Source organism: Physeter macrocephalus, chromosome 5 (genome assembly GCF_002837175.3).
Source record: "Physeter macrocephalus isolate SW-GA chromosome 5, ASM283717v5, whole genome shotgun sequence".
Classification (NCBI taxonomy): Eukaryota; Metazoa; Chordata; class Mammalia; order Artiodactyla; family Physeteridae; genus Physeter; species Physeter macrocephalus.
This window is the reverse complement of record NC_041218.1, coordinates 79,430,254-79,438,447: the sequence shown is the minus strand read 5'-3', so window position 1 is coordinate 79,438,447 and position 8,194 is coordinate 79,430,254. Positions and strand designations below refer to the sequence as shown.

Here is an 8,194-nt window from a genome sequence, read left to right as displayed (position 1 = left end):
GAAAACCAAGCCCTTCTACCTGTCACAGGTGTCAGTGCAGTTGCCTGCCAAGTTCAGCTTTTTCTTTCAACCCTCTGGGAGACAGACCTACACTCAGCCTCTTGCATTGTATGTTTTTCTGCTGTGAATTAAAAAGCAATCTATTACATCACCCTAATTCCAGGGGAACACAGCAACGGTTTCCATGAAGCAGCAGCACCCCTCACTGGAGGTGAAGTGAGGAGACAGTGCATAACCTCCCCCCCACACACACATCCTCTACCTGCACATCCAGAGCACACCAAAAACTCTCTAGACTCCAATTTCCTACCCCTCTCAGCTTCTTGGACTTTAACTCTCTTGTAATCCACATGGTTTAGAGATACTTCGTTCAAATCCAGCACAGGGCATCTGGCAACTCTTGCTTTGGAACATGGGGTAGTTGGCACCCTTTGCCTTGGAGCTTCAATCAAAATTAAGACTAGAATATTTTCATTTTTATATTGTGTAACAGTAATTAAAATCAGAATTTACAAAAGCTCCAAGGAGAAACATTTTGAAAGAAGTTGAAAAAAGGAATATTTATAAGCAAATTAAATGTAAATTTTAATATTTTAAATATGTGTATTATGTGGTTATAGAGATGTGTGTATGAGGCCTCCAGAACTGATCAGTCCTATTCTGGAAAAAGAGTTATTCAGAGGAATTTAACAGTCACATGGCAGATGAGCAAGGCAAGTCTGAGGCAAGAGATATTGCCCAGATGATTAGAGGGTTCAGGTAGCCATATAATTTAATACCCAAACCTGACACTTTGGGGAAACAAGGTGAGCAGTGTGAACACACCGAGCTGACAGACATAAACCAGAACTGTTCCAGACAGACTGGACACAGTTATATATGAATCAAAATAACTGCACACTGCTGACTGGTAGTAGAAACCGACAATGAAATTGATTTCTAAATTGAGCCAATCAGTGGACATTCATTTCAAGAGGAACATTACTGAGAGTGATCAGAATGGGAACATGGAAGGCATTTTAATTTGTAATTAATGATGACAGCACGTCAACTCTCAATGTTCTTTCTGAATGAAGGATGGTCTGCTTTATGGGCCATATTCAAAAGGCATTACACCAGAAGTCAGGACACTAGCTGTAAAGGAACCTAAGGAGAAATATCACGATTAATCATTCAAATAAATACAGTTGGATTAGTAAAAATTAATTAAATAAAAACTATAAACTAGAAAGAGTGGTCTAGATGTCCAGACACGTGTGTTTGACTTGAAAACATTTGATAAAGATAAACATGCTGGGGCTTCCCTGGTGGCGCAGTGGTTGCGCGTCCGCCTGCCGATGCAGGGAAACCGGGTTCGCGCCCCGGTCTGGGAGGATCCCACGTGCCGCGGAGCGGCTGGGCCCGTGAACCATGGCCGCTGAGCCTGCGCGTCCGGAGCCTGTGCTCCGCAACGGGAGAGGCCACAGCAGAGGAAGGCCCGCATACCACAAAAAAAAAAAAAAAGATAAACATGCTATACCAAGGTACTTAAAACAGGGGACTAGAACTGTTTAGAACTGGAGCCCAGCTAGAATACTTAGGGGAGGATGCGGAAAAGGGAGAGATTTCATTTCCCAACTGGCATGCCATTTAGCTAGAAGTGGTACTTTGGTTCCATCCCTTGAAGCTTTTAAAAGGAACTTGGAAACATACACACACACGTGCACATGCACAAACACACACACACACACACACACACACACACACACATCAAATAAACATTAAAAGTTAAAGCTATGTCCCAGTTGATGATTAATTTAAGTTAAATTAAAAAGGAAGAATTAAAGCATAAGACTAACTGCCTTCAATTAAACATTATACATGGCTCAACAGTTAAGATACCATTGATTAACTATAAACTAGAGACCAATAATAGTAACTAATAGTTAGCTGCACGCAGCTTACATGGTATTACTCCTCAAAATGACTCTGAGGGATGAGAAATTATTATTCACATTTTACAGATGATGAAACCCAGATATTGTGAGGTTAAGTAAACCTGTCCGAGGTCACAAAGCTAGGAAGTGATAGCAATTAGAGATTCAAATTCAGGGAGCATGCTTCCACCAGGCTGAAAAGCCCTTACATTCATCAGTTCTTTGTGCATGTGTGGGAGAGGAAAGAGGGAAAGTGTCCCATAAGGGGAGATCTGGTCACAGATTGATAATTTGCTTCAGGATTTCAGCCTCTACACATCACCAACCTTAGTGTATTAAACAGCCTAGACAGAGGTTATGGCAATGCAGTTCAGCATATACATCAGTGCTTTCTTTTGTGTGAACACAGCTACTTTTCTTTTTCAGTGAGATTAAAGAATCATATCTCTCAATTTCAGCTGATTCTGATAAACTCTTGGAAAGGCAAAAGGGTATCTTCTGGAACATCCCAGAGGAAAAAGAAAAAAAAAAAGCTGCCAACGTGGCTCCGTGTGGGTATCCGAAGCCCTTGCAGTGTATACACCTTTATCTTCTCCATCGTTGTGTCATTGCTCCTTGATGTACAGTTGTCTATTGGAAAGACATTGTGAAATTCTCTCTTATGGAAGTCAAATGTGTTTGTGGTGAGATAATAGTAATGAAATACAAAGGAAGAGTGACTTTGCTTCTACTTGGGCACTCCTATTGCATTCCACAAAGAATGGTGTTGGAAGGGGAACTTCTAGCTTTTTTAGAGTTTCACTATTTAATAACATTTTAATTTTTAATACATTCAAGTTTCTAGTTTTAGTGACATTCACAATGGAATATACAAGCACACATGTCTTCTGAATAGCCTTGGCTCTGTAAAAGAATCAGTGGTAAAATTGCTTCTGTAGTTTAGGTGTTCTGGCTGGGTTACAAAAACAGGCAGTTGTTTAACAAGTTAACATTAAATATTAAAGAATAAATGTAGCATTAAAGTATTAAGTTTAATTGTCTCTGGCTACATATAACTCGGTCTTTGGTGAACATAAAGTTAGTATATCAGGGTGGAAAAATTAATGACAGTGAAGTTTCGGTTTTGAAATTAAACACAATGTATTTCTAAACATAGAAAGATGCCTGGAATTTTACCTTTAGGATTTTATCTGCAGCTCGGAGCCTATTAAGGCTATTTCCGTGTGCCTTTTTCTCTTTTGTGCCTACGTCACCGATTTAAGGTTTTTATTTATTTAATTTTAAGAAGAAAGAAGAGGTTCTGTAGAAAGCATTGTGCCAGCTAACCACAAGTAGGACTAGAAAAGGACTAATGGGGGGGGAGGGACGGTAGGGTCGTTGCAAGCGGGGCGGCGTGGCAACATCGGATGATAAGAAGGAAGATTATACAGCACTCCCGTGTAATCTTGTTCCACCCAAGAAATTTGGGAGAATGCGAAAAAGCAGCAGCCCAGCATTCTTGAAGGGGCGTGGCTTCCCTCCAGGGGCTGTCCAATCGAATTCCTTCAGAGGGAGATACCCCGAGAAGATTGATGAGGGTTGCTAGGAAACAGGAGCGTCCCCCTCCCGCCTGACCCAGAGATTGTTCTGCACAAGCCCTCTCCGGGGGCTCGCAATGTGCAGCTGAGCAGCGTGTGGGGCAGAGCTGCACATCGGCCTCCCAGGCTCGCTCGCTCTTTCTCCTCCAGCATGCGGTCCTCCGTTTGCTGGGGGACCACAGGAGAGTTCTTCCAGGGCTGACAGTCCTGGGTCCCCCCGCGGGCCAAGAGCTCTAGCAGAGCTTCAAAGTTAGAGCCGACGACCTCCCCGCCGCCCCACTCCCCTTCACCCAACCCCTCCGAAATTCACCAACCTTTGCAGGCACTGCCTAAGGCTTTCAAACAGACGTGAAGCAGCCAGCAAAACCGCCCTGGCTTTTCTGTATAATAATCTGCTCGTCTAGGTACCCTGGCTCACTGAAGACTCTGCAGATACACCCCTGTTACGGGAGGGAGGAAGGGGGACGAAGAGGGAAAGGGAGGAAAGGAGAAAGAGAAAATGAGAAGGAGAGAAGGCCAGAAGGTCCGTGCCTCTGCCGAGAGTCCCAATTAGCTGCGAAGAATTCAGCCCGGCCAAGGCGAAGGAAAGTTGCTTCCAAGCCTGGGAAGTGGCTTTGCCTGTACGGAGAAGGAGAGGCACTCAGCCGGGAACTGCTCCCCTCCCCTCCTCGGAAGACCACTGGGTCCCCCTGTTCCCAACCTCCTGCGTCTCTTCTCCTCCCACCCTCCCTTTTCGCACTCCCCCTGACTCGGAAGCCTGGCTGCTCTACCACCAGGCAGTGGTCCAGCGCGCAGCCTGGAGGGGGCGGGGGCAGGGGGCACCGTGACAGCAAGCGGCGCGCACAAGTTGGCCATTTCGGGGGCAAAATAAGTTCTCCCTTGGACTGGGAAAGGACAAAGCCAGCAAGCTACCTCTTTTGTGTCGGATGAGGAGGACCAACCATGAGCCGGAGCCCGGGTGCAGGCTCGGCCGCCGCCGCCGCCACCACGGTCAGCTCCAGTCCCTGCCGGGAGTTGGCGGTTCGAGGTAAGGGGCCCAGAGGAGGACGTGCCCCTCGGGAGGGCGCCCGGCGAGGGCGCGGAGGCTCGGGTGAGCCGCGTGGCGCAGGCTCAGCCGGGAAAGTTGAGGCAGAGCCCGGACCAGTCCCTTCTGTTCTGTCGGGGGTGGGGAGGACCGGGGACAGAGGCAAGGTGGGCGTGCGTGAGTGAGAGTCTGTGTGTGCGCGCGCTCGTCTATGTCTCCGGGAGGGAGGCTGAGCTCAGGGCACAGATCTGCGGTCAGGGCGCCCAGGGTTGGAGAGGTGGAGGGGACTCACTAGCGCTCGCAGACGCCCAGGGACAGCAGTCTCGTCAGCCAACCACCTCCAGCCCTGCCCTGGGCTCAGGATAGGTTTCTACTCGGGGATTCCGTCAGCTTTGTGCACTGGAAACCGTGCGATGACTGGCTGCCACAAGGGCGGTTTCCTGTGGGTGCGAGGTTGCCAGGCGAGGCGGGCAGCGATCTGTGGGACCTGGTCCGCGTCGCTTCTGGGAGACGCTCTGCTGCCAGAGGCGGCCAGAGGTTTGCTCTCCTGCAAGCACGTTTGGCGAGGATCCCTAACTCGATGTCCTTCGCTCCTTTTGGCTTGAGCGAAAAATCGAAAAGCCAGACGGGGAGCCTATCTCTTCATTGATCCTGTTCCAGTTTCTTATCTGACAGTGAGATAACTCGGAGAGGGCGGGAGATTCGCGATCCAGAAATAGACTAGGAAATATATCCAGTAAGCTTGTTTCTTAAGGATTTCATTTAGATTTCCTTCTAGTTCCTTCCCTGGATTAGCAGACGTAGATTCCCAAAGGTGTAGCACTCTCAGGTAGACATCTTAAGGGGACATGCCCCTGCCTTTTAAGTATTTTAAAGCATTGTAAATTTTGATAACAAACAATAAAACGGTACACTTCTAATGGTCTGTGCTCAAGTGCTCAGCTAATTTACTAGTAAAGTTATTTATACTGTTATTTGAATAGTGATATGTTTGACATACACAGCGAGATAGTTACATATCAGTATATTCAAAGTTGAGATTAGTGTGAGTTAAGGATCTCAGAAGCACTTCATTACTTTAAGTTTCTTTGCTTAAATTAATCTGTGCTACATGATCTTAGAAGTGTTCACTAGAGCTATGTTGTGTTTCTTTGGAAGGAAAAAAAGCATCGATTTGTAGAGAAATATTATTCATTTTCCTAAATTTAAGTCTGCTTTGATTTATCTGATCACACATTTTAAGGCTGTTACCTGGACTCTAATTGTTCATGTATATATATATGTAATATAGGCATGACAAAACCATTTAGACTGCCAATACCCTAAACTCAGGTAGATTACACACTTCCTACCAAAGATGTTTAGGATACTCTATTTGTTAATGCTTCTATAGTGCTATGCACATTTTCCTCAAAACAGCCCGAAAGAATTTGAATAGATTTTGGAGGTATTATACACCAGACTTTAATAAAGGGATCTAATCCCTTCCATCATGTGAGTGTCTGGTATTTACAAAGATTTCTCACACCTGTAGGTTTTAGCTGTTCATCCTTTCAAGTTCTGATCACCCAGAAGGAGGTACCTGGGTATTCTGAATAGACCAGCCCTAAGTAACACAGGTGCTCAGGATGGAAACAGGAGAAGTCTTGAAATTTATATTTTCACAAATAAGACAATGAAAATTTCATAGTATCTACATTCATTGGGCTAAAGAGAATGATAAATGGTAAAAATAACTTTTAGAATTGATAAGCCCCTCCCCCCCAAAAAAAACACCCTACTCATAAAACCTCTTGTTCTGTGAGCTAGGTTCATGCCTAGGAAATGTCAAACTCAACTTGCAGAAAAGTATGCCAACACAAGGAATAGATTAAATTTGAAGACAGGGAGAGAGAGTCACCTCTTGATTTAATTGAATGGAATTTGTCAGACTTCAGAAATATCTAATCAATACATTGAGAAAAGGTATGGAAGGCTACAAAAAAAGAAGATATTATAAATAATGAAAATATACCCTATGGTCTTTTTTAAAAGTTGCAGTGTACACATGAAAAGAAATGAGGGTAAGTCAGATGATTTACCCCTACAATTACTGAACATCAAAATGAGCCCACCTCTGATTTTATGTCACTGCAGTTAAAACTGGTAAGTTAAACAAATGCAAAGATAGCACAAAATGCAGTGATCTTTATTTTTTATCATACTTAAATTAATATTTTTATTGAATGAAAGAACTAGGATAATTGGCAAAAGGTCACCTGTCTCACTTCTCTACTTCATGACAGGTGATCAACCAGAACCACACAGAGCAAGGACAGTCTTATTTTGAAAGATTCCCAGCAATCACATTTTTACAACTTCCCTGCGTAACTTCTTCTCTTTCTCCTTTTATGTCAAGCTCTTTTTATCAAATTAAACCATTTTCTCTTTCTTGTCCATTCTAATAGATATCAGTCACAATATGGTACTTGATTTCTTTCTCCAGGGTTGCAGCTACCACCTGCCAAAATATAGCCCATTATCTTGGGGATGAAATGTTTCATTTTGTTGTCCTGCACTCAACATGGTCCCAAGATACCATTAAACAAAAGAAAATTACTACCTAATCTCCATTGAAAGCCAGCACAGTATGCATTTATGCATGTTTGAATATGGCCCGAGTTCCAGGGTAAGACTTGTCTTCTCCAGGGTTTACTCCCCAAAAAAGTAGTAATGTTTACTCATAGTTGTCTCACTTTGCTATTTTACACTCGGTTTAGTGTGCATTTTTGTCTCTTCAGAGACTCTGCTAAATTCTGCATTACATGAATTTGTTGAAATTGCTCCCAAGAAGTAGCACAAAATTGTAGAAGATTATCCACCAAGACTGTACACACAAAATGAGTACAATCATAGTAATCATGGAGAAGGAAGAAACTATTAGGACATCCCCCTCCTTCTTCTTCTAATGTAGGCTCGGTCCCCATAGCACACCATATTTTGGAGTACTTCAGTGCAGTCTGATTTTAAATGGCTCACGTAATGACTTCTTCCAGCACCCTTGAAAGGCTATTTCACAGTCTAATAGTTCTCCCTATCAAAAACTTTGTTGTGATATCCAGCCTAATTTTCCTCTGGTCCCATTTGATCTTGTTACTTATTCCCTATTATAACCCCTCTGGACCAGTCCATTCTCTTGCCTGATTTACAGTCTTCATCCACCCTTTATACAGGACTCGTAAAATACAAAAGCTTTATAGAGTTACAGGAGATAACACAAAGGTGACAGTTTTATATCTGGACATCTTTTCTAAATATTTAAGACACATCTTTCAGGTCATTCATATGTATTTGTGTGATTATATATTCCCAATAATTTATTTTAGTAATGTAAGTGCGAGGAAACTTTTCATCTCTGACATTCATGACCTATGTGAATATTGAGATAAGTAATGTTCTATGTGGATGCACATTTATGAGACATTTTCATTGCAAATGTGATGTCAACAGAACCCTGTCAACGCCCACACTACAAGGGAGTTCTGTGACCTGCTGGTCTGATCCTCCACTGAGCCCCAGAAGCTGTTGGCATGTAAATTCACTATTGAAATGAAAGTGATTTCCATAATTAATAGAAGGTGCTAGGAATATAATAGTGTATATATTGATAGTTAAATGCATACAATAACATGATAGAG

The 8,194-nt window shown here is 43.4% G+C and overlaps 1 protein-coding gene across 2 annotated transcripts in view; it reads left to right on the top strand.

Annotated features, from left to right (window-relative positions):
* Positions 1-4,360: 4,360 nt before the first annotated feature.
* Positions 4,361-8,194, top strand: part of GRM3 (glutamate metabotropic receptor 3) — a 246,715-nt gene continuing 242,881 nt past the window's right edge. The window contains exon 1 of one of the 2 annotated variants that reach the window (XM_024130448.1): positions 4,361-4,520. The gene's annotated coding sequence lies outside the window, so the exon portion shown is untranslated. The remainder of the gene's footprint in view (positions 4,521-8,194) is intronic. The other variant, XM_024130453.1, reaches the window with a different exon arrangement.